General features: G+C 43.1%; 31 non-coding genes and 1 pseudogene across 31 annotated transcripts; 22 read left to right on the top strand and 10 right to left on the bottom strand.

Moving 5' to 3' along the window:
* Positions 1-71: 71 nt before the first annotated feature.
* Positions 72-144, top strand: Trnar-ucg (transfer RNA arginine (anticodon UCG)). The gene has a single exon. It is a non-coding gene; the product is annotated as a tRNA-Arg (tRNA).
* A 454-nt stretch (positions 145-598) lies between these two features.
* Positions 599-671, top strand: Trnar-ucg (transfer RNA arginine (anticodon UCG)). The gene has a single exon. It is a non-coding gene; the product is annotated as a tRNA-Arg (tRNA).
* Positions 672-1,126: 455 nt separating this feature from the next.
* Trnar-ucg (transfer RNA arginine (anticodon UCG)) lies at positions 1,127-1,199 on the top strand. The gene has a single exon. It is a non-coding gene; the product is annotated as a tRNA-Arg (tRNA).
* A 454-nt stretch (positions 1,200-1,653) lies between these two features.
* Positions 1,654-1,726, top strand: Trnar-ucg (transfer RNA arginine (anticodon UCG)). Its single transcript has one exon. It is a non-coding gene; the product is annotated as a tRNA-Arg (tRNA).
* Positions 1,727-2,180: 454 nt separating this feature from the next.
* On the top strand, positions 2,181-2,253 carry Trnar-ucg (transfer RNA arginine (anticodon UCG)). The gene has a single exon. It is a non-coding gene; the product is annotated as a tRNA-Arg (tRNA).
* Positions 2,254-2,708: 455 nt separating this feature from the next.
* Positions 2,709-2,781, top strand: Trnar-ucg (transfer RNA arginine (anticodon UCG)). Its single transcript has one exon. It is a non-coding gene; the product is annotated as a tRNA-Arg (tRNA).
* Positions 2,782-3,236: 455 nt separating this feature from the next.
* Trnar-ucg (transfer RNA arginine (anticodon UCG)) lies at positions 3,237-3,309 on the top strand. The gene has a single exon. It is a non-coding gene; the product is annotated as a tRNA-Arg (tRNA).
* A 454-nt stretch (positions 3,310-3,763) lies between these two features.
* Positions 3,764-3,836, top strand: Trnar-ucg (transfer RNA arginine (anticodon UCG)). Its single transcript has one exon. It is a non-coding gene; the product is annotated as a tRNA-Arg (tRNA).
* Positions 3,837-4,290: 454 nt separating this feature from the next.
* On the top strand, positions 4,291-4,363 carry Trnar-ucg (transfer RNA arginine (anticodon UCG)). Its single transcript has one exon. It is a non-coding gene; the product is annotated as a tRNA-Arg (tRNA).
* A 453-nt stretch (positions 4,364-4,816) lies between these two features.
* Positions 4,817-4,889, top strand: Trnar-ucg (transfer RNA arginine (anticodon UCG)). Its single transcript has one exon. It is a non-coding gene; the product is annotated as a tRNA-Arg (tRNA).
* A 454-nt stretch (positions 4,890-5,343) lies between these two features.
* Positions 5,344-5,416, top strand: Trnar-ucg (transfer RNA arginine (anticodon UCG)). The gene has a single exon. It is a non-coding gene; the product is annotated as a tRNA-Arg (tRNA).
* A 621-nt stretch (positions 5,417-6,037) lies between these two features.
* Positions 6,038-6,170, bottom strand: LOC130619984 (U5 spliceosomal RNA; annotated as a pseudogene).
* Positions 6,171-6,538: 368 nt separating this feature from the next.
* Positions 6,539-6,611, top strand: Trnar-ucg (transfer RNA arginine (anticodon UCG)). The gene has a single exon. It is a non-coding gene; the product is annotated as a tRNA-Arg (tRNA).
* A 454-nt stretch (positions 6,612-7,065) lies between these two features.
* On the top strand, positions 7,066-7,138 carry Trnar-ucg (transfer RNA arginine (anticodon UCG)). The gene has a single exon. It is a non-coding gene; the product is annotated as a tRNA-Arg (tRNA).
* Positions 7,139-7,591: 453 nt separating this feature from the next.
* Positions 7,592-7,664, top strand: Trnar-ucg (transfer RNA arginine (anticodon UCG)). The gene has a single exon. It is a non-coding gene; the product is annotated as a tRNA-Arg (tRNA).
* A 454-nt stretch (positions 7,665-8,118) lies between these two features.
* On the top strand, positions 8,119-8,191 carry Trnar-ucg (transfer RNA arginine (anticodon UCG)). Its single transcript has one exon. It is a non-coding gene; the product is annotated as a tRNA-Arg (tRNA).
* A 453-nt stretch (positions 8,192-8,644) lies between these two features.
* Trnar-ucg (transfer RNA arginine (anticodon UCG)) lies at positions 8,645-8,717 on the top strand. Its single transcript has one exon. It is a non-coding gene; the product is annotated as a tRNA-Arg (tRNA).
* A 454-nt stretch (positions 8,718-9,171) lies between these two features.
* On the top strand, positions 9,172-9,244 carry Trnar-ucg (transfer RNA arginine (anticodon UCG)). The gene has a single exon. It is a non-coding gene; the product is annotated as a tRNA-Arg (tRNA).
* Positions 9,245-9,697: 453 nt separating this feature from the next.
* On the top strand, positions 9,698-9,770 carry Trnar-ucg (transfer RNA arginine (anticodon UCG)). The gene has a single exon. It is a non-coding gene; the product is annotated as a tRNA-Arg (tRNA).
* A 452-nt stretch (positions 9,771-10,222) lies between these two features.
* Positions 10,223-10,295, top strand: Trnar-ucg (transfer RNA arginine (anticodon UCG)). The gene has a single exon. It is a non-coding gene; the product is annotated as a tRNA-Arg (tRNA).
* A 644-nt stretch (positions 10,296-10,939) lies between these two features.
* LOC130619670 (U5 spliceosomal RNA) lies at positions 10,940-11,061 on the bottom strand. The gene has a single exon (XR_008980409.1). It is a non-coding gene; the product is annotated as a U5 spliceosomal RNA (small nuclear RNA).
* A 337-nt stretch (positions 11,062-11,398) lies between these two features.
* On the top strand, positions 11,399-11,471 carry Trnar-ucg (transfer RNA arginine (anticodon UCG)). The gene has a single exon. It is a non-coding gene; the product is annotated as a tRNA-Arg (tRNA).
* A 453-nt stretch (positions 11,472-11,924) lies between these two features.
* Trnar-ucg (transfer RNA arginine (anticodon UCG)) lies at positions 11,925-11,997 on the top strand. The gene has a single exon. It is a non-coding gene; the product is annotated as a tRNA-Arg (tRNA).
* A 452-nt stretch (positions 11,998-12,449) lies between these two features.
* Positions 12,450-12,522, top strand: Trnar-ucg (transfer RNA arginine (anticodon UCG)). Its single transcript has one exon. It is a non-coding gene; the product is annotated as a tRNA-Arg (tRNA).
* A 644-nt stretch (positions 12,523-13,166) lies between these two features.
* LOC130619669 (U5 spliceosomal RNA) lies at positions 13,167-13,288 on the bottom strand. The gene has a single exon (XR_008980408.1). It is a non-coding gene; the product is annotated as a U5 spliceosomal RNA (small nuclear RNA).
* A 548-nt stretch (positions 13,289-13,836) lies between these two features.
* LOC130619646 (U5 spliceosomal RNA) lies at positions 13,837-13,957 on the bottom strand. Its single transcript, XR_008980385.1, has one exon. It is a non-coding gene; the product is annotated as a U5 spliceosomal RNA (small nuclear RNA).
* Positions 13,958-14,504: 547 nt separating this feature from the next.
* LOC130619665 (U5 spliceosomal RNA) lies at positions 14,505-14,625 on the bottom strand. Its single transcript, XR_008980403.1, has one exon. It is a non-coding gene; the product is annotated as a U5 spliceosomal RNA (small nuclear RNA).
* A 548-nt stretch (positions 14,626-15,173) lies between these two features.
* Positions 15,174-15,294, bottom strand: LOC130619645 (U5 spliceosomal RNA). The gene has a single exon (XR_008980384.1). It is a non-coding gene; the product is annotated as a U5 spliceosomal RNA (small nuclear RNA).
* A 545-nt stretch (positions 15,295-15,839) lies between these two features.
* Positions 15,840-15,960, bottom strand: LOC130619794 (U5 spliceosomal RNA). The gene has a single exon (XR_008980532.1). It is a non-coding gene; the product is annotated as a U5 spliceosomal RNA (small nuclear RNA).
* Positions 15,961-16,509: 549 nt separating this feature from the next.
* LOC130619812 (U5 spliceosomal RNA) lies at positions 16,510-16,630 on the bottom strand. The gene has a single exon (XR_008980551.1). It is a non-coding gene; the product is annotated as a U5 spliceosomal RNA (small nuclear RNA).
* A 548-nt stretch (positions 16,631-17,178) lies between these two features.
* On the bottom strand, positions 17,179-17,299 carry LOC130619644 (U5 spliceosomal RNA). The gene has a single exon (XR_008980383.1). It is a non-coding gene; the product is annotated as a U5 spliceosomal RNA (small nuclear RNA).
* Positions 17,300-17,845: 546 nt separating this feature from the next.
* Positions 17,846-17,966, bottom strand: LOC130618833 (U5 spliceosomal RNA). Its single transcript, XR_008979577.1, has one exon. It is a non-coding gene; the product is annotated as a U5 spliceosomal RNA (small nuclear RNA).
* Between the last annotated feature and the right edge of the window lie 245 nt (positions 17,967-18,211).

Here is an 18,211-nt window from a genome sequence, read left to right as displayed (position 1 = left end):
CATAGAAATTACTGGCATTGAATTTTGTTTTATACTAACCAAATTTTGTTGCGTAACGTGTACGTTGATATGATCGCGTGGCCAAATGGATAAGGCGTCTGAATTCGAATCGGAAGATTGTGGGTTCGAGTCCCATCGTGATCGTTGTGTTGTTAATCTTAGTTGAGAACAAGTCTACTAAAGTGGAGAAACTACCCAGTGGCATGCGATTCCTGAAAACCGACAAATCTGTTCCCAATAAAAGTGGATTTCGTAACATGGCTTGCGACATGCTACTAATAGGTACATTTAACTCTGGCATTCTTGTTTCTCTAATCAAATTTGCAATGAATCATTGTCAGCCCTTGATATATTCCTCGTAAAATTCATTGTCAACCATTTTACAGCCATCGTTAGTTTGTGCATTCTTGCCAGCCGTCTCTAATATACAGCCATTCCTCTGGCCGCAGCATAGCCACGAAATTACACGGAAGTACCAGTCATTTAATTAACACATTTGTACACAGACGCGCTGTGGTTGTCATTAACATAGAAATTACTGGCATTGAATTTTGTTTCATGCCAACCACATAATGTTGCGTAACGCGTACATTGACAGGATCGCGTGGCCTAATGGATAAGGCGTCCGACTTCGAATTGGAAGATTGTGGGTCCGAGTCCCATCGTGATCGATGTGTTGTTAATCTTAGTTCAGAACAGGTCTACTAAAGTGGAACAACTACCCAGTGGCATGCGCTTTCTAAAAATTGACAAATCTGTTCCCAATAAAAGTGAATTTCGTAACATGGCCTGCGACATGCTACTAATAGGTACATTTAACACTGGCATTCTTGTTTCTCTAATCAAATTTACAATGAATCATTGTCAGCCCTGGATATATTCCTCGTAAAATCCATTGTCAACCACTTTACAGCCATCGTTAGTTTGTGCATTCTTACCAGCCATCGCTAATATACAGCATTTCCTCTGGCTGCGGCATGGCTTTGAAATTACCTGGAGGAACCAGTCAATTAATTGAAGCATTTGTGCACAGACGCGCTAGGGTTGTCATTAACATAGAAATTATTGACGAATGAGTGTTGTTTTATACTAACCAAATTTTGTTGCGTAACGTGTACGTTGATATGATCGCGTGGCCAAATGGATAAGGCGTCCGACTTCGAATCGGAAGATTGTGGGTTCGAGTCCCATCGTGATCGATGTGTTGTTAATCTTAGTTGAGAACAAGTCTACTAAAGTGGAGAAACTACCCAGTGGCATGCGATTCCTGAAAACCGACAAATCTGTTCCCAATAAAAGTGGATTTCGTAACATGGCTTGCGACATGCTACTAATAGGTACATTTAACTCTGGCATTCTTGTTTCTCTAATCAAATTTGCAATGAATCATTGTCAGCCCTTGATATATTCCTCGTAAAATTCATTGTCAACCATTTTACAGCCATCGTTAGTTTGTGCATTCTTGCCAGCCGTCTCTAATATACAGCCATTCCTCTGGCCGCAGCATAGCCACGAAATTACACGGAAGTACCAGTCATTTAATTAATACATTTGTACACAGACGCGCTGCGGTTGTCATTAACATAGAAATTACTGGCATTGAATTTTGTTTCATGCCAACCACATAATGTTGCATAACGCGTACATTGACAGGATCGCGTGGCCTAATGGATAAGGCGTCCGACTTCGAATTGGAAGATTGTGGGTCCGAGTCCCATCGTGATCGATGTGTTGTTAATCTTAGTTCAGAACAGGTCTACTAAAGTGGAACAACTACCCAGTGGCATGCGATTTCTAAAAATGGACAAATCTGTTCCCAATAAAAGTGAATTTCGTAACATGGCCTGCCACATGCTACTAATAGGTACATTTAACTCTGGTATTCTTGTTTCTCTAATCAAATTTGCAATGAATCATTGTCAGCCCTTGATATATTTCTCGTAAAATTCATTGTCAACCATTTTACAGCCATCGTTAGTTTGTGCATTCTTGCCAGCCGTCTCTAATATACAGCAATTCCTCTGGCTGCAGCATAGCCACGAAATTACACGGAAGTACCAATCATTTAATTAACACATTTGTACACAGACGCGCTGCGGTTGTCATTAACATAGAAATTACTGGCATTGAATTTTGTTTGATGCCAACCACATGTTGTTGCGTAACGCGTACATTGACATGATCGCGTGGCCTAATGGATAAGGCGTCCGACTTCGAATCGGAAGATTGTGGGTTCGAGGCCCATCGTGATCGATGTGTTGTTAATCTTAGTTCAGAACAGGTCTACTAAAGTGGAACAACTACCCAGTGGCATGCGCTTTCTAAAAATTGACAAATCTGTTCCCAATAAAAGTGAATTTCGTAACATGGCCTGCGACATGCTACTATTAGGTACATTTAACACTGGCATTCTTGTTTCTCTAATCAAATTTACAATGAATCATTGTCAGCCCTTGATATATTCCTCGTAAAATTCATTGTCAACCACTTTACAGCCATCGTTAGTTTGTGCATTCTTACCAGCCATCGCTAATATACAGCATTTCCTCTGGCTGCGGCATGGCTTTGAAATTACCTGAAGGAACCAGTCAATTAATTGAAGCATTTGTGCACAGACCCGCTAGGGTTGTCATTAACATAGAAATTATTGACGAATGAGTTTTGTTTTATACTAACCAAATTTTGTTGCGTAACGTGTACGTTGATATGATCGCGTGGCCAAATGGATAAGGCGTCCGAATTCGAATCGGAAGATTGTGGGTTCGAATCCCATCGTGATCGATGTGTTGTTAATCTTAGTTGACAACAAGTCTACTAAAGTGGAACAACTACCCAGTGGCATGCGCTTTCTAAAAATTGACAAATCTGTTCCCAATAAAAGTGAATTTCGTAACATGGCCTGCGACATGCTACTAATAGGTACATTTAACACTGGCATTCTTGTTTCTCTAATCAAATTTACAATGAATCATTGTCAGCCCTTGATATATTCCTCGTAAAATTCATTGTCAACCACTTTACAGCCATCGTTAATTTGTGCATTCTTACCAGCCATCGCTAATATACAGCATTTCCTCTGGCTGCGGCATGGCTTTGAAATTACCTGGAGGAACCAGTCAATTAATTGAAGCATTTGTGCACAGACGCGCTAGGGTTGTCATTAACATAGAAATTATTGACGAATGAGTTTTGTTTTATACTAACCAAATTTTGTTGCGTAGCGTGTACGTTGATATGATCGCGTGGCCAAATGGATAAGGCGTCCGAATTCGAATCGGAAGATTGTGGGTTCGAGTCCCATCGTGATCGATGTGTTGTTAATCTTATTTCAGAACAGGTCTACTAAAGTGGAACAACTACCCAGTGGCATGCCCTTTCTAAAAATTAACAAATTTGTTCCCAATTAAAGTCAGTTTCGTAACATGGCTTGTGACATGCTACCTATAAAAACATTTAATACTCGCATTCTTGTTTCTCTAATCAAATTTGCCATGAATCATTGTCAGCCCTTGATATATTCCTCGTAAAATTCATTGTCAACCATTTTACAGACATCGTTAGTTTGTGCATTCTTGCCAGCCGTCTCTAATATACAGCCATTCCTCTGGCCGCAGCATAGCCACGAAATAACACTGAAGTACCAGTCATTTAATTAACATATTTGTACACAGACGCGCTGCGGTTGTCATTAACATAGAAATTACTGGCATTGAATTTTGTTTCATGCCAACCACATATTGTTGCGTAACGCGTACATTGACAGGATCGCGTGGCCTAATGGATAAGGCGTCCGACTTCGAATTGGAAGATTGTGGGTTCGAGTCCCATCGTGATCGATGTGTTGTTAATCTTAGTTCAGAACAGGTCTACTAAAGTGGAACAACTACCCAGTGGCATGCGATTTCTAAAAATGGACAAATCTGTTCCCAATAAAAGTGAATTTCGTAACATGGCCTGCCACATGCTACTAATAGGTACATTTAACACTGGCATTCTTGTTTCTCTAATCAAATTTACAATGAATCATTGTCAGCCCTTGATATATTCCTCGTAAAATTCATTGTCAACCACTTTACAGCCATCGTTAGTTTGTGCATTCTTACCAGCCATCGCTAATATACAGCCATTCCTCTGGCCGCAGCATAGCCACGAAATTACACGGAAGTACCAGTCATTTAATTAACATATTTGTACACAGACGCGCTGCGGTTGTCATTAACATAGAAATTACTGGCATTGAATTTTGGTTCATGCCAACCACATATTGTTGCGTAACACGTACATTGACAGGATCGCGTGGCCTAATGGATAAGGCGTCCGACTTCGAATCGGAAGATTGTGGGTTCGAGTCCCATCGTGATCGATGTGCTGTTAATCTTAGTTGAGAACAAGTCTACTAAAGTGGAGAAACTTCCCATTGGCATGCGATTCCTGAAAACCGACAAATCTGTTCCCAATAAAAGTGAATTCGTAACATGGCTTGCGACATGCTACTAATAAGTACATTTAACACTGGCATTCTTGTTTCTCTAATCAAATTTACAATGAATCATTGTCAGCCCTTGATATATTCCTCGTAAAATTCAATGTCAACCATTTTACAGCCATCGTTAGTTTGTGCATTCTTGCCAGCCATCGCTAATATACAGCATTTCCTCTGGCTGCGGCATGGCTTTGAAATTACCTGGAGGAACCAGTCAATTAATTAAAGCATTTGTGCACAGACGCGCTAGGGTTGTCATTAACATAGAAATTACTGCTATTGAGCTTTGTTTGATGCCAACCAGATTTTGTTGCGTAACGCGCACGTTGATATGATCGCGTGGCCTAATGGATAAGGCGTCCGACTTCGAATCGGAAGATTGTGGGTTCGAGTCCCATCGTGATCGATGTGTTGTTAATCTTAGTTCAGAACAGGTCTACTAAAGTGGAACAACTACCCAGTGGCATGCGATTCCTGAAAACCGACAAATCTGTTCCCAATAAAAGTGAATTTCGTAGCATGGCTTGCGACATGCTACTAATAGGTACATTTAACTCTGGCATTCTTCTTTCTCTAATCAAATTTGCAATGAATCATTGTCAGCCCTTGGTATATTCCTCGTAAAACTCGTTGTCAACCATTTTACATCCATCGTTAGTTTGTGCATTCTTGCCAGCCGTCGCTAATATACAGCATTTCCTCTGGCTGCGGCATAGCTTTGAAATTACACGGAGGAACCAGTCAATTAATTAAAACATTTGTACACAGACGCGCTAGGGTTGTCATTAACATAGAAATTACTGGCATTGAATTTTGTTTGATGCCAACCAGATATTGTTGCGTAACGCGTACATTGTTATGATCGCGTGGCCTAGTGGATTAGGCGTCCGACTTCGAATCGGAAGATTGTGGGTTCGAGTCCCATCGTGATCGATGTGTTGTTAAACTTATTTCAGAACAGGTCTACTAAAGTGGAACAACTACCCAGTGGCATGTGCTTTCTAAAAATTGACAAATCTGTTCCCAATAAAAGTGAATTCGTAACATGGCTTGCGACATGCTACTAATAAGTACATTTAACACTGGCATTCTTGTTTCTCTAATCAAATTTACAATGAATCATTGTCAGCCCTTGATATATTCCTCGTAAAATTCATTGTCAACCACTTTACAGCCATCGTTAGTTTGTGCATTCTTACCAGCCATCGCTAATATACAGCATTTCCTCTGGCTGCGGCATGGCTTTGAAATTACCTGGAGGAACCAGTCAATTAATTAAAGCATTTGTGCACAGACGCGCTAGGGTTGTCATTAACATAGAAATTACTGCTATTGAGCTTTGTTTGATGCCAACCAGATTTTGTTCGGAGAGTGTGGTCCCTGTAGGCAATACGTCGTACTAGTGGCTTGCGTTACATCTAGTTTGTTTCTACTGCAGTTCGACTCCGCATTTGGAAAGCCATTGAGTGGACCGTGCTTACCAAGTCTCTGTGAGCGAGATGAGAGATAGGCAAGCGTATGGCCTCCTGCACGTTTTTTCATTTAGACTAGTGATCGTCCCGCCGAAGGGAGACAGTAGAAAAATTGTCTCTATACTCATCGTTTTGGCCTTCTCCACGGAAATCTTTAGTAAAAGGCGAAAGATTTGATCGTGAACTGAATGCGCTTTCTAAAAATTGACAAATCTGTTCCCAATAAAAGTGAATTTCGTAACATGGCCTGCGACATGCTACTATTAGGTACATTTAACACTGGCATTCTTGTTTCTCTAATCAAATTTACAATGAATCATTGTCAGCCCTTGATATATTCCTCGTAAAATTCATTGTCAACCATTTTACAGACATCGTTAGTTTGTGCATTCTTGCCAGCCGTCTCTAATATACAGCCATTCCTCTGGCCGCAGCATAGCCACGAAATTACACTGAAGTACCAGTCATTTAATTAACATATTTGTACACAGACGCGCTGCGGTTGTCATTAACATAGAAATTACTGGCATTGAATTTTGTTTCATGCCAACCACATATTGTTGCGTAACGCGTACATTGACAGGATCGCGTGGCCTAATGGATAAGGCGTCCGACTTCGAATTGGAAGATTGTGGGTTCGAGTCCCATCGTGATCGATGTGTTGTTAATCTTAGTTCAGAACAGGTCTACTAAAGTGGAACAACTACCCAGTGGCATGCGATTTCTAAAAATGGACAAATCTGTTCCCAATAAAAGTGAATTTCGTAACATGGCCTGCCACATGCTACTAATAGGTACATTTAACACTGGCATTCTTGTTTCTCTAATCAAATTTACAATGAATCATTGTCAGCCCTTGATATATTCCTCGTAAAATTCATTGTCAACCACTTTACAGCCATCGTTAGTTTGTGCATTCTTACCAGCCATCGCTAATATACAGCCATTCCTCTGGCCGCAGCATAGCCACGAAATTACACGGAAGTACCAGTCATTTAATTAACATATTTGTACACAGACGCGCTGCGGTTGTCATTAACATAGAAATTACTGGCATTGAATTTTGGTTCATGCCAACCACATATTGTTGCGTAACACGTACATTGACAGGATCGCGTGGCCTAATGGATAAGGCGTCCGACTTCGAATCGGAAGATTGTGGGTTCGAGTCCCATCGTGATCGATGTGCTGTTAATCTTAGTTGAGAACAAGTCTACTAAAGTGGAGAAACTTCCCATTGGCATGCGATTCCTGAAAACCGACAAATCTGTTCCCAATAAAAGTGAATTCGTAACATGGCTTGCGACATGCTACTAATAAGTACATTTAACACTGGCATTCTTGTTTCTCTAATCAAATTTACAATGAATCATTGTCAGCCCTTGATATATTCCTCGTAAAATTCAATGTCAACCATTTTACAGCCATCGTTAGTTTGTGCATTCTTGCCAGCCATCGCTAATATACAGCATTTCCTCTGGCTGCGGCATGGCTTTGAAATTACCTGGAGGAACCAGTCAATTAATTAAAGCATTTGTGCACAGACGCGCTAGGGTTGTCATTAACATAGAAATTACTGCTATTGAGCTTTGTTTGATGCCAACCAGATTTTGTTGCGTAACGCGCACGTTGATATGATCGCGTGGCCTAATGGATAAGGCGTCCGACTTCGAATCGGAAGATTGTGGGTTCGAGTCCCATCGTGATCGATGTGTTGTTAATCTTAGTTCAGAACAGGTCTACTAAAGTGGAACAACTACCCAGTGGCATGCGATTCCTGAAAACCGACAAATCTGTTCCCAATAAAAGTGAATTTCGTAGCATGGCTTGCGACATGCTACTAATAGGTACATTTAACTCTGGCATTCTTCTTTCTCTAATCAAATTTGCAATGAATCATTGTCAGCCCTTGGTATATTCCTCGTAAAACTCGTTGTCAACCATTTTACATCCATCGTTAGTTTGTGCATTCTTGCCAGCCGTCGCTAATATACAGCATTTCCTCTGGCTGCGGCATAGCTTTGAAATTACACGGAGGAACCAGTCAATTAATTAAAACATTTGTACACAGACGCGCTAGGGTTGTCATTAACATAGAAATTACTGGCATTGAATTTTGTTTGATGCCAACCAGATATTGTTGCGTAACGCGTACATTGTTATGATCGCGTGGCCTAGTGGATTAGGCGTCCGACTTCGAATCGGAAGATTGTGGGTTCGAGTCCCATCGTGATCGATGTGTTGTTAAACTTATTTCAGAACAGGTCTACTAAAGTGGAACAACTACCCAGTGGCATGTGCTTTCTAAAAATTGACAAATCTGTTCCCAATAAAAGTGAATTCGTAACATGGCTTGCGACATGCTACTAATAAGTACATTTAACACTGGCATTCTTGTTTCTCTAATCAAATTTACAATGAATCATTGTCAGCCCTTGATATATTCCTCGTAAAATTCATTGTCAACCACTTTACAGCCATCGTTAGTTTGTGCATTCTTACCAGCCATCGCTAATATACAGCATTTCCTCTGGCTGCGGCATGGCTTTGAAATTACCTGGAGGAACCAGTCAATTAATTAAAGCATTTGTGCACAGACGCGCTAGGGTTGTCATTAACATAGAAATTACTGCTATTGAGCTTTGTTTGATGCCAACCAGATTTTGTTGCGTAACGCGCACGTTGATATGATCGCGTGGCCTAATGGATTAGGCGTCCGAATTCGAATCGGAAGATTGTGGGTTCGAGTCCCATCGTGATCGATGTGTTGTTAATCTTAGTTGAGAACAAGTCTACTAAAGTGGAGAAACTACCCAGTGGCATGCGATTCCTGAAAACCGACAAATCTGTTCCCAATAAAAGTGAATTTTGTAGCATGGCTTGCGACATGCTACTAATAGGTACATTTAACTCTGGCATTCTTCTTTCTCTAATCAAATTTTCAATGAATCATTGTCAGCCCTTGGTATATTCCTCGTAAAATTCGTTGTCAACCTTTTTACATCCATCGTTAGTTTGTGCATTCTTGCCAGCCGTCGCTAATATACAGCATTTCCTCTGGCTGCGGCATAGCTTTGAAATTACACGGAGGAACCAGTCAATTAATTAAAACATTTGTACACAGACGCGCTAGGGTTGCCATTAACATAGAAATTACTGGCATTGAACTTTGTTTGATGCCAACCAGATGTTGTTGCGTAACGCGTACATTGACATGATCGCGTGGCCTAATGGATAAGGCGTCCGACTTCGAATCGGAAGATTGTGGGTTCGAGTCCCATCGTGATCGATGTGCTGTTAATCTTAGTTGAGAACAAGTCTACTAAAGTGGAGAAACTTCCCATTGGCATGCGATTCCTGAACACTGACAAATCTGTTCCCAATAAAAGTGAGTTCGTAACATGGCTTGCGACATGCTACTAATAAGTACATTTAACACTGGCATTCTTGTTTCTCTAATCAAATTTACAATGAATCATTGTCAGCCCTTGATATATTCCTCGTAAAATTCAATGTCAACCATTTTACAGCCATCGTTAGTTTGTGCATTCTTGCCAGCCATCGCTAATATACAGCATTTCCTCTGGCTGCGGCATGGCTTTGAAATTACCTGGAGGAACCAGTCAATTAATTAAAGCATTTGTGCACAGACGCGCTAGGGTTGTCATTAACATAGAAATTACTGCTATTGAGCTTTGTTTGATGCCAACCAGATTTTGTTGCGTAACGCGCACGTTGATATGATCGCGTGGCCTAATGGATAAGGCGTCCGACTTCGAATCGGAAGATTGTGGGTTCGAGTCCCATCGTGATCGATGTGTTGTTAATCTTATTTCAGAACAGGTCTACTAAAGTGGAACAACTACCCAGTGGCATGCCCTTTCTAAAAATTAACAAATTTGTTCCCAATTAAAGTCAGTTTCGTAACATGGCTTGTGACATGCTACCTATAAAAACATTTAATACTCGCATTCGTGTTTTTCATTCAAATATCCAATGAATCGTTGTCAGCCCCTGAAAAATTTCTCGTATAAATCATTGTCAACAATTTTATAGCCATCGTTATTTTTACATTCTTGCCAGCTGTCGCTAACATACAGCAATTCCTCTGGATGCAGCAGAGCCATGAAATTGCACGGAGGAACCAGTAAAGTAATTAACACATTTGTACACAGACGCGCTAGGGTTGTCATTAACATAGAAATTACTGCTATTGAGCTTTGTTTGATGCCAACCAGATTTTGTTGCGTAACGCGCACGTTGATATGATCGCGTGGCCTAATGGATAAGGCGTCCGACTTCGAATCGGAAGATTGTGGGTTCGAGTCCCATCGTGATCGATGTGTTGTTAATCTTATTTCAGAACAGGTCTACTAAAGTGGAACAACTACCCAGTGGCATGCCCTTTCTAAAAATTAACAAATTTGTTCCCAATTAAAGTCAGTTTCGTAACATGGCTTGTGACATGCTACCTATAAAAACATTTAATACTCGCATTCGTGTTTTTCATTCAAATATCCAATGAATCGTTGTCAGCCCCTGAAAAATTTCTCGTATAAATCATTGTCAACAATTTTATAGCCATCGTTATTTTTACATTCTTGCCAGCTGTCGCTAACATACAGCAATTCCTCTGGATGCAGCAGAGCCATGAAATTGCACGGAGGAACCAGTAAAGTAATTAACACATTTGTACACAGACGCGCTAGGGTTGTCATTAAAATAGAAATTACTGCTATTGAGCACCTAGTTCAGGGCGTTCGCGTGAACCACTAGGAAGTTGCGTTCGCTGTCTCGGAGAGTGTGGTCCCTGTAGGCAATACGTCGTACTAGTGGCTTGCGTTACATCTAGTTTGTTTCTACTGCAGTTCGACTCCGCATTTGGAAAGCCATTGAGTGGACCGTGCTTACCAAGTCTCTGTGAGCGAGATGAGAGATAGGCAAGCGTATGGCCTCCTGCACGTTTTTTCATTTAGACTAGTGATCGTCCCGCCGAAGGGAGACAGTAGAAAAATTGTCTCTATACTCATCGTTTTGGCCTTCTCCACGGAAATCTTTAGTAAAAGGCGAAAGATTTGATCGTGAACTGAAGAAAGCCCAGAGTTGTCGTAAGTCGGCGCGACCTGTTGTGCCTTCGAGCCGACTTAACCTTTGCTTGTGGTGTGCCGCTTGCCAGTGTGTCCGTTCGTAGAGGACGCTTAAAAGGTGCTGCATCGTGAACCATTTTACATCCATCGTTAGTTTGTGCATTCTTGCCAGCCGTCGCTAATATACAGCATTTCCTCTGGCTGCGGCATAGCTTTGAAATTACACGGAGGAACCAGTCAATTAATTAAAACATTTGTACACAGACGCGCTAGGGTTGCCATTAACATAGAAATTACTGGCATTGAACTTTGTTTGATGCCAACCAGATGTTGTTGCGTAACGCGTACATTGACATGATCGCGTGGCCTAATGGATAAGGCGTCCGACTTCGAATCGGAAGATTGTGGGTTCGAGTCCCATCGTGATCGATGTGCTGTTAATCTTAGTTGAGAACAAGTCTACTAAAGTGGAGAAACTTCCCATTGGCATGCGATTCCTGAACACCGACAAATCTGTTCCCAATAAAAGTGAATTCGTAACATGGCTTGCGACATGCTACTAATAAGTACATTTAACACTGGCATTCTTGTTTCTCTAATCAAATTTACAATGAATCATTGTCAGCCCTTGATATATTCCTCGTAAAATTCAATGTCAACCATTTTACAGCCATCGTTAGTTTGTGCATTCTTGCCAGCCATCGCTAATATACAGCATTTCCTCTGGCTGCGGCATGGCTTTGAAATTACCTGGAGGAACCAGTCAATTAATTAAAGCATTTGTGCACAGACGCGCTAGGGTTGTCATTAACATAGAAATTACTGCTATTGAGCTTTGTTTGATGCCAACCAGATTTTGTTGCGTAACGCGCACGTTGATATGATCGCGTGGCCTAATGGATAAGGCGTCCGACTTCGAATCGGAAGATTGTGGGTTCGAGTCCCATCGTGATCGATGTGTTGTTAATCTTATTTCAGAACAGGTCTACTAAAGTGGAACAACTACCCAGTGGCATGCCCTTTCTAAAAATTAACAAATTTGTTCCCAATTAAAGTCAGTTTCGTAACATGGCTTGTGACATGCTACCTATAAAAACATTTAATACTCGCATTCGTGTTTTTCATTCAAATATCCAATGAATCGTTGTCAGCCCCTGAAAAATTTCTCGTATAAATCATTGTCAACAATTTTATAGCCATCGTTATTTTTACATTCTTGCCAGCTGTCGCTAACATACAGCAATTCCTCTGGATGCAGCAGAGCCATGAAATTGCACGGAGGAACCAGTAAAGTAATTAACACATTTGTACACAGACGCGCTAGGGTTGTCATTAACATAGAAATTACTGCTATTGAGCTTTGTTTGATGCCAACCAGATTTTGTTGCGTAACGCGCACGTTGATATGATCGCGTGGCCTAATGGATAAGGCGTCCGACTTCGAATCGGAAGATTGTGGGTTCGAGTCCCATCGTGATCGATGTGTTGTTAATCTTATTTCAGAACAGGTCTACTAAAGTGGAACAACTACCCAGTGGCATGCCCTTTCTAAAAATTAACAAATTTGTTCCCAATTAAAGTCAGTTTCGTAACATGGCTTGTGACATGCTACCTATAAAAACATTTAATACTCGCATTCGTGTTTTTCATTCAAATATCCAATGAATCGTTGTCAGCCCCTGAAAAATTTCTCGTATAAATCATTGTCAACAATTTTATAGCCATCGTTATTTTTACATTCTTGCCAGCTGTCGCTAACATACAGCAATTCCTCTGGATGCAGCAGAGCCATGAAATTGCACGGAGGAACCAGTAAAGTAATTAACACATTTGTACACAGACGCGCTAGGGTTGTCATTAAAATAGAAATTACTGCTATTGAGCACCTAGTTCAGGGCGTTCGCGTGAACCACTAGGAAGTTGCGTTCGCTGTCTCGGAGAGTGTGGTCCCTGTAGGCAATACGTCGTACTAGTGGCTTGCGTTACATCTAGTTTGTTTCTACTGCAGTTCGACTCCGCATTTGGAAAGCCATTGAGTGGACCGTGCTTACCAAGTCTCTGTGAGCGAGATGAGAGATAGGCAAGCGTATGGCCTCCTGCACGTTTTTTCATTTAGACTAGTGATCGTCCCGCCGAAGGGAGACAGTAGAAAAATTGTCTCTATACTCATCGTTTTGGCCTTCTCCACGGAAATCTTTAGTAAAAGGCGAAAGATTTGATCGTGAACTGAAGAAAGCCCAGAGTTGTCGTAAGTCGGCGCGACCTGTTGTGCCTTCGAGCCGACTTAACCTTTGCTTGTGGTGTGCCGCTTGCCAGTGTGTCCGTTCGTAGAGGACGCTTAAAAGGTGCTGCATCGTGAGGTGTAGACTTGACACAAGGACTTTCACTTTTCTGATCTACATCACCTAGTTCAGTGCGTTCGCGTGAATCACTAGGAAGTTGCGTTCGCTGTCTCGGAGAGTGTGGTCCCTGTAGGCAATACGTCGTACTAGTGGCTTGCGTTACATCTAGTTTGTTTCTACTGCAGTTCGACTCCTTTGGTTGTCTCTGAACTTTATTTCTTTCCTCGAGCCGATTTTGATTAGCTCGTATGTATTATTCTGCTAAAAAAAAAAAAAAACTTGTGAGCGGGATACGGCCGAAAGGCCCTTGGCTCAACCCCTGCCGTCTGCGGCCTTCACTCTTTGCATTTGGAAAGCCATTGAGTGGACCGTGCTTACCAAGTCTCTGTGAGCGAGATGAGAGATAGGCCCGCGTATGGCCTCCTGCACGTTTTTTCATTTAAACTAGTGATCGTCCCGCCGAAGCGAGACAGTAGAAAAATCGTCTATATACTCATCGTTTTGGCCTTCTCCACGGAAATCTTTAGTAAAAGGCGAAAGATTTGTGCGTGAACTGAAGAAAGCCCAGAGTTGTCGTAAGTCGGCGCGACCTGTTGTACCTTCGAGCCGACTTAACCTTTGCTTGTGGTGTGCCGCTTGCCAGTGTGTCCGTTCGTAGAGGACGCTTAAAAGGTGCTGCATCGTGAGGTGTAGACTTGACACAAGGACTTTCACCTTTCTGATCTACATCACCTAGTTGAGTGCGTTCGCGTGAATCACTAGGAAGTTGCGTTCGCTGTCTCGGAGAGTGTGGTCCCTGTAGGCAATACGTCGTACTAGTGGCTTGCGTTACATCTAGTTTGTTTCTACTGCAGTTCGACTCCTTTGGTTGTCTCTGAACTTTATTTCTTTCCTCGAGCCGATTTTGATTAGCTCGTATGTATTATTCTGCTAAAAAAAAAAAAAACTTGTGAGCGGGATACGGCCGAAAGGCCCTTGGCTCAACCCCTGCCGTCTGCGGCCTTCACTCTTCGCATTTGGAAAGCCATTGAATGGACCGTGCTTACCAAGTCTCTGTGAGGGAGATGAGAGATAGGCCCGCGTATGGCCTCCTGCACGTTTTTTCATTTAGACTAGTGATCGTCCCGCCGAAGCGAGACAGTAGAAAAATCGTCTATGTACTCATCGTTTTGGCCTTCTCCACGGAAATCTTTAGTAAAAGGCGAAAGATTTGTGCGTGAACTGAAGAAAGCCCAGAGTTGTCGTAAGTCGGCGCGACCTGTTGTGCCTTCGAGCCGACTTAACCTTTGCTTGTGGTGTGCCGCTTGCCAGTGTGTCCGTTCGTAGAGGACGCTTAAAAGGTGCTGCATCGTGAGGTGTAGACTTGACACAAGGACTTTCACTTTTCTGATCTACATCACCTAGTTCAGTGCGTTCGCGTGAATCACTAGGAAGTTGCGTTCGCTGTCTCGGAGAGTGTGGTCCCTGTAGGCAATACGTCGTACTAGTGGCTTGCGTTACATCTAGTTTGTTTCTACTGCAGTTCGACTCCTTTGGTTGTCTCTGAACTTTATTTCTTTCCTCGAGCCGATTTTGATTAGCTCGTATGTATTATTCTGCTAAAAAAAAAAAAAAACTTGTGAGCGGGATACGGCCGAAAGGCCCTTGGCTCAACCCCTGCCGTCTGCGGCCTTCACTCTTTGCATTTGGAAAGCCATTGAGTGGACCGTGCTTACCAAGTCTCTGTGAGCGAGATGAGAGATAGGCCCGCGTATGGCCTCCTGCACGTTTTTTCATTTAGACTAGTGATCGTCCCGCCGAAGCGAGACAGTAGAAAAATCGTCTATATACTCATCGTTTTGGCCTTCTCCACGGAAATCTTTAGTAAAAGGCGAAAGATTTGTGCGTGAACTGAAGAAAGCCCAGAGTTGTCGTAAGTCGGCGCGACCTGTTGTGCCTTCGAGCCGACTTAACCTTTGCTTGTGGTGTGCCGCTTGCCAGTGTGTCCGTTCGTAGAGGACGCTTAAAAGGTGCTGCATCGTGAGGTGTAGACTTGACACAAGGACTTTCACCTTTCTGATCTACATCACCTAGTTGAGTGCGTTCGCGTGAATCACTAGGAAGTTGCGTTCGCTGTCTCGGAGAGTGTGGTCCCTGTAGGCAATACGTCGTACTAGTGGCTTGCGTTACATCTAGTTTGTTTCTACTGCAGTTCGACTCCTTTGGTTGTCTCTGAACTTTATTTCTTTCCTCGAGCCGATTTTGATTAGCTCGTATGTATTATTCTGCTAAAAAAAAAAAACTTGTGAGCGGGATACGGCCGAAAGGCCCTTGGCTCAACCCCTGCCGTCTGCGGCCTTCACTCTTCGCATTTGGAAAGCCTTTGAATGGACCGTGCTTACCAAGTCTCTGTGAGCGAGATGAGAGATAGGCCCGCGTATGGCCTCCTGCACGTTTTTTCATTTAGACTAGTGATCGTCCCGCCGAAGCGAGACAGTAGAAAAATCGTCTATATTCTCATCGTTTTGGCCTTCTCCACGGAAATCTTTAGTAAAAGGCGAAAGATTTGTGCGTGAACTGAAGAAAGCCCAGAGTTGTCGTAAGTCGGCGCGACCTGTTGTGCCTTCGAGCCGACTTAACCTTTGCTTGTGGTGTGCCGCTTGCCAGTGTGTCCGTTCGTAGAGGACGCTTAAAAGGTGCTGCATCGTGAGATATAGACTTGACACAAGGACTTTCACCTTTCTGATCTACATCACCTAGTTCAGTGCGTTCGCGTGAATCACTAGGAAGTTGCGTTCGCTGTCTCGGAGAGTGTGGTCCCTGTAGGCAATACGTCGTACTAGTGGCTTGCGTTACATCTAGTTTGTTTCTACTGCAGTTCGACTCCTTTGGTTGTCTCTGAACTTTATTTCTTTCCTCGAGCCGATTTTGATTAGCTCGTATGTATTATTCTGCTAAAAAAAAAAAAAAAACTTGTGAGCGGGATACGGCCGAAAGGCCCTTGGCTCAACCCCTGCCGTCTACGGCTTTCACTCTTCGCATTTGGAAAGCCATTGAGTGGACCGTGCTTACCAAGTCTCTGTGAGCGAGATGAGAGATAGGCCCGCGTATGGCCTCCTGCACGTTTTCTCATTTAGACTAGTGATCGTCCCGCCGAAGCGAGACAGTAGAAAAATCGTCTATATACTCATCGTTTTGGCCTTCTCCACGGAAATCTTTAGTAAAAGGCGAAAGATATGTGCGTGAACTGAAGAAAGCCCAGAGTTGTCGTAAGTCGGCGCGACCTGTTGTACCTTCGAGCCGACTTAACCTTTGCTTGTGGTGTGCCGCTTGCCAGTGTGTCCGTTCGTAGAGGACGCTTAAAAGGTGCTGCATCGTGAGGTGTAGACTTGACACAAGGACTTTCACCTTTCTGATCTACATCACCTAGTTGAGTGCGTTCGCGTGAATCACTAGGAATTTGCGTTCGCTGTCTCGGAGAGTGTGGTCCCTGTAGGCAATACGTCGTACTAGTGGCTTGCGTTACATCTAGTTTGTTTCTACTGCAGTTCGACTCCTTTGGTTGTCTCTGAACTTTATTTCTTTCCTCGAGCCGATTTTGATTAGCTCGTATGTATTATTCTGCTAAAAAAAAAAAAAAACTTGTGAGCGGGATACGGCCGAAAGGCCCTTGGCTCAACCCCTGCCGTCTGCCGCCTTCACTCTTCGCATTTGGAAAGCCATTGAGTGGACCGTGCTTACCAAGTCTCTGTGAGCGAGATGAGAGATAGGCCCGCGTATGGCCTCCTGCACGTTTTTTCATTTAGACTAGTGATCGTCCCGCCGAAGCGAGACAGTAGAAAAATCGTCTATATACTCATCGTTTTGGCCTTCTCCACGGAAATCTTTAGTAAAAGGCGAAAGATTTGTGCGTGAACTGAAGAAAGCCCAGAGTTGTCGTAAGTCGGCGCGACCTGTTGTGCCTTCGAGCCGACTTAACCTTTGCTTGTGGTGTGCCGCTTGCCAGTGTGTCCGTTCGTAGAGGACGCTTAAAAGGTGCTGCATCGTGAGGTGTAGACTTGACACAAGGACTTTCACCTTTCTGATCTACATCACCTAGTTCAGTGCGTTCGCGTGAATCACTAGGAAGTTGCGTTCGCTGTCTCGGAGAGTGTGGTCCCTGTAGGCAATACGTCGTACTAGTGGCTTGCGTTACATCTAGTTTGTTTCTACTGCAGTTCGACTCCTTTGGTTGTCTCTGAACTTTATTTCTTTCCTCGAGCCGATTTTGATTAGCTCGTATGTATTATTCTGCTAAAAAAAAAAAAACTTGTGAGCGGGATACGGCCGAAAGGCCCTTGGCTCAACCCCTGCCGTCTGCGGCCTTCACTCTTCGCATTTGGAAAGCCATTGAGTGGACCGTGCTTACCAAGTCTCTGTGAGCGAGATAAGAGATAGGCCCGCGTATGGCCTCCTGCACGTTTTTTCATTTAGACTAGTGATCGTCCCGCCGAAGCGAGACAGTGGAAAAATCGTCTATATACTCATCGTTTTGGCCTTCTCCACGGAAATCTTTAGTAAAAGGCGAAAGATTTGTGCGTAAACTGAAGAAAGCCCAGAGTTGTCGTAAGTTGGCGCGACCTGTTGTGCCTTCGAGCCGACTTAACCTTTGCTTGTGGTGTGCCGCTTGCCAGTGTGTCCGTTCGTAGAGGACGCTTAAAAGGTGCTGCATCGTGAGGTGTAGACTTGACACAAGGACTTTCACCTTTCTGATCTACATCACCTAGTTCAGTGCGTTCGCGTGAATCACTAGGAAGTTGCGTTCGCTGTCTCGGAGAGTGTGGTCCCTGTAGCCAATACGTCGTACTA

The sequence above is a fragment of the Hydractinia symbiolongicarpus genome, chromosome 11 (assembly GCF_029227915.1).
Source record: "Hydractinia symbiolongicarpus strain clone_291-10 chromosome 11, HSymV2.1, whole genome shotgun sequence".
Classification (NCBI taxonomy): domain Eukaryota; kingdom Metazoa; phylum Cnidaria; class Hydrozoa; order Anthoathecata; family Hydractiniidae; genus Hydractinia; species Hydractinia symbiolongicarpus.
This window is presented reverse-complemented; position numbering and strand designations above follow the sequence as displayed.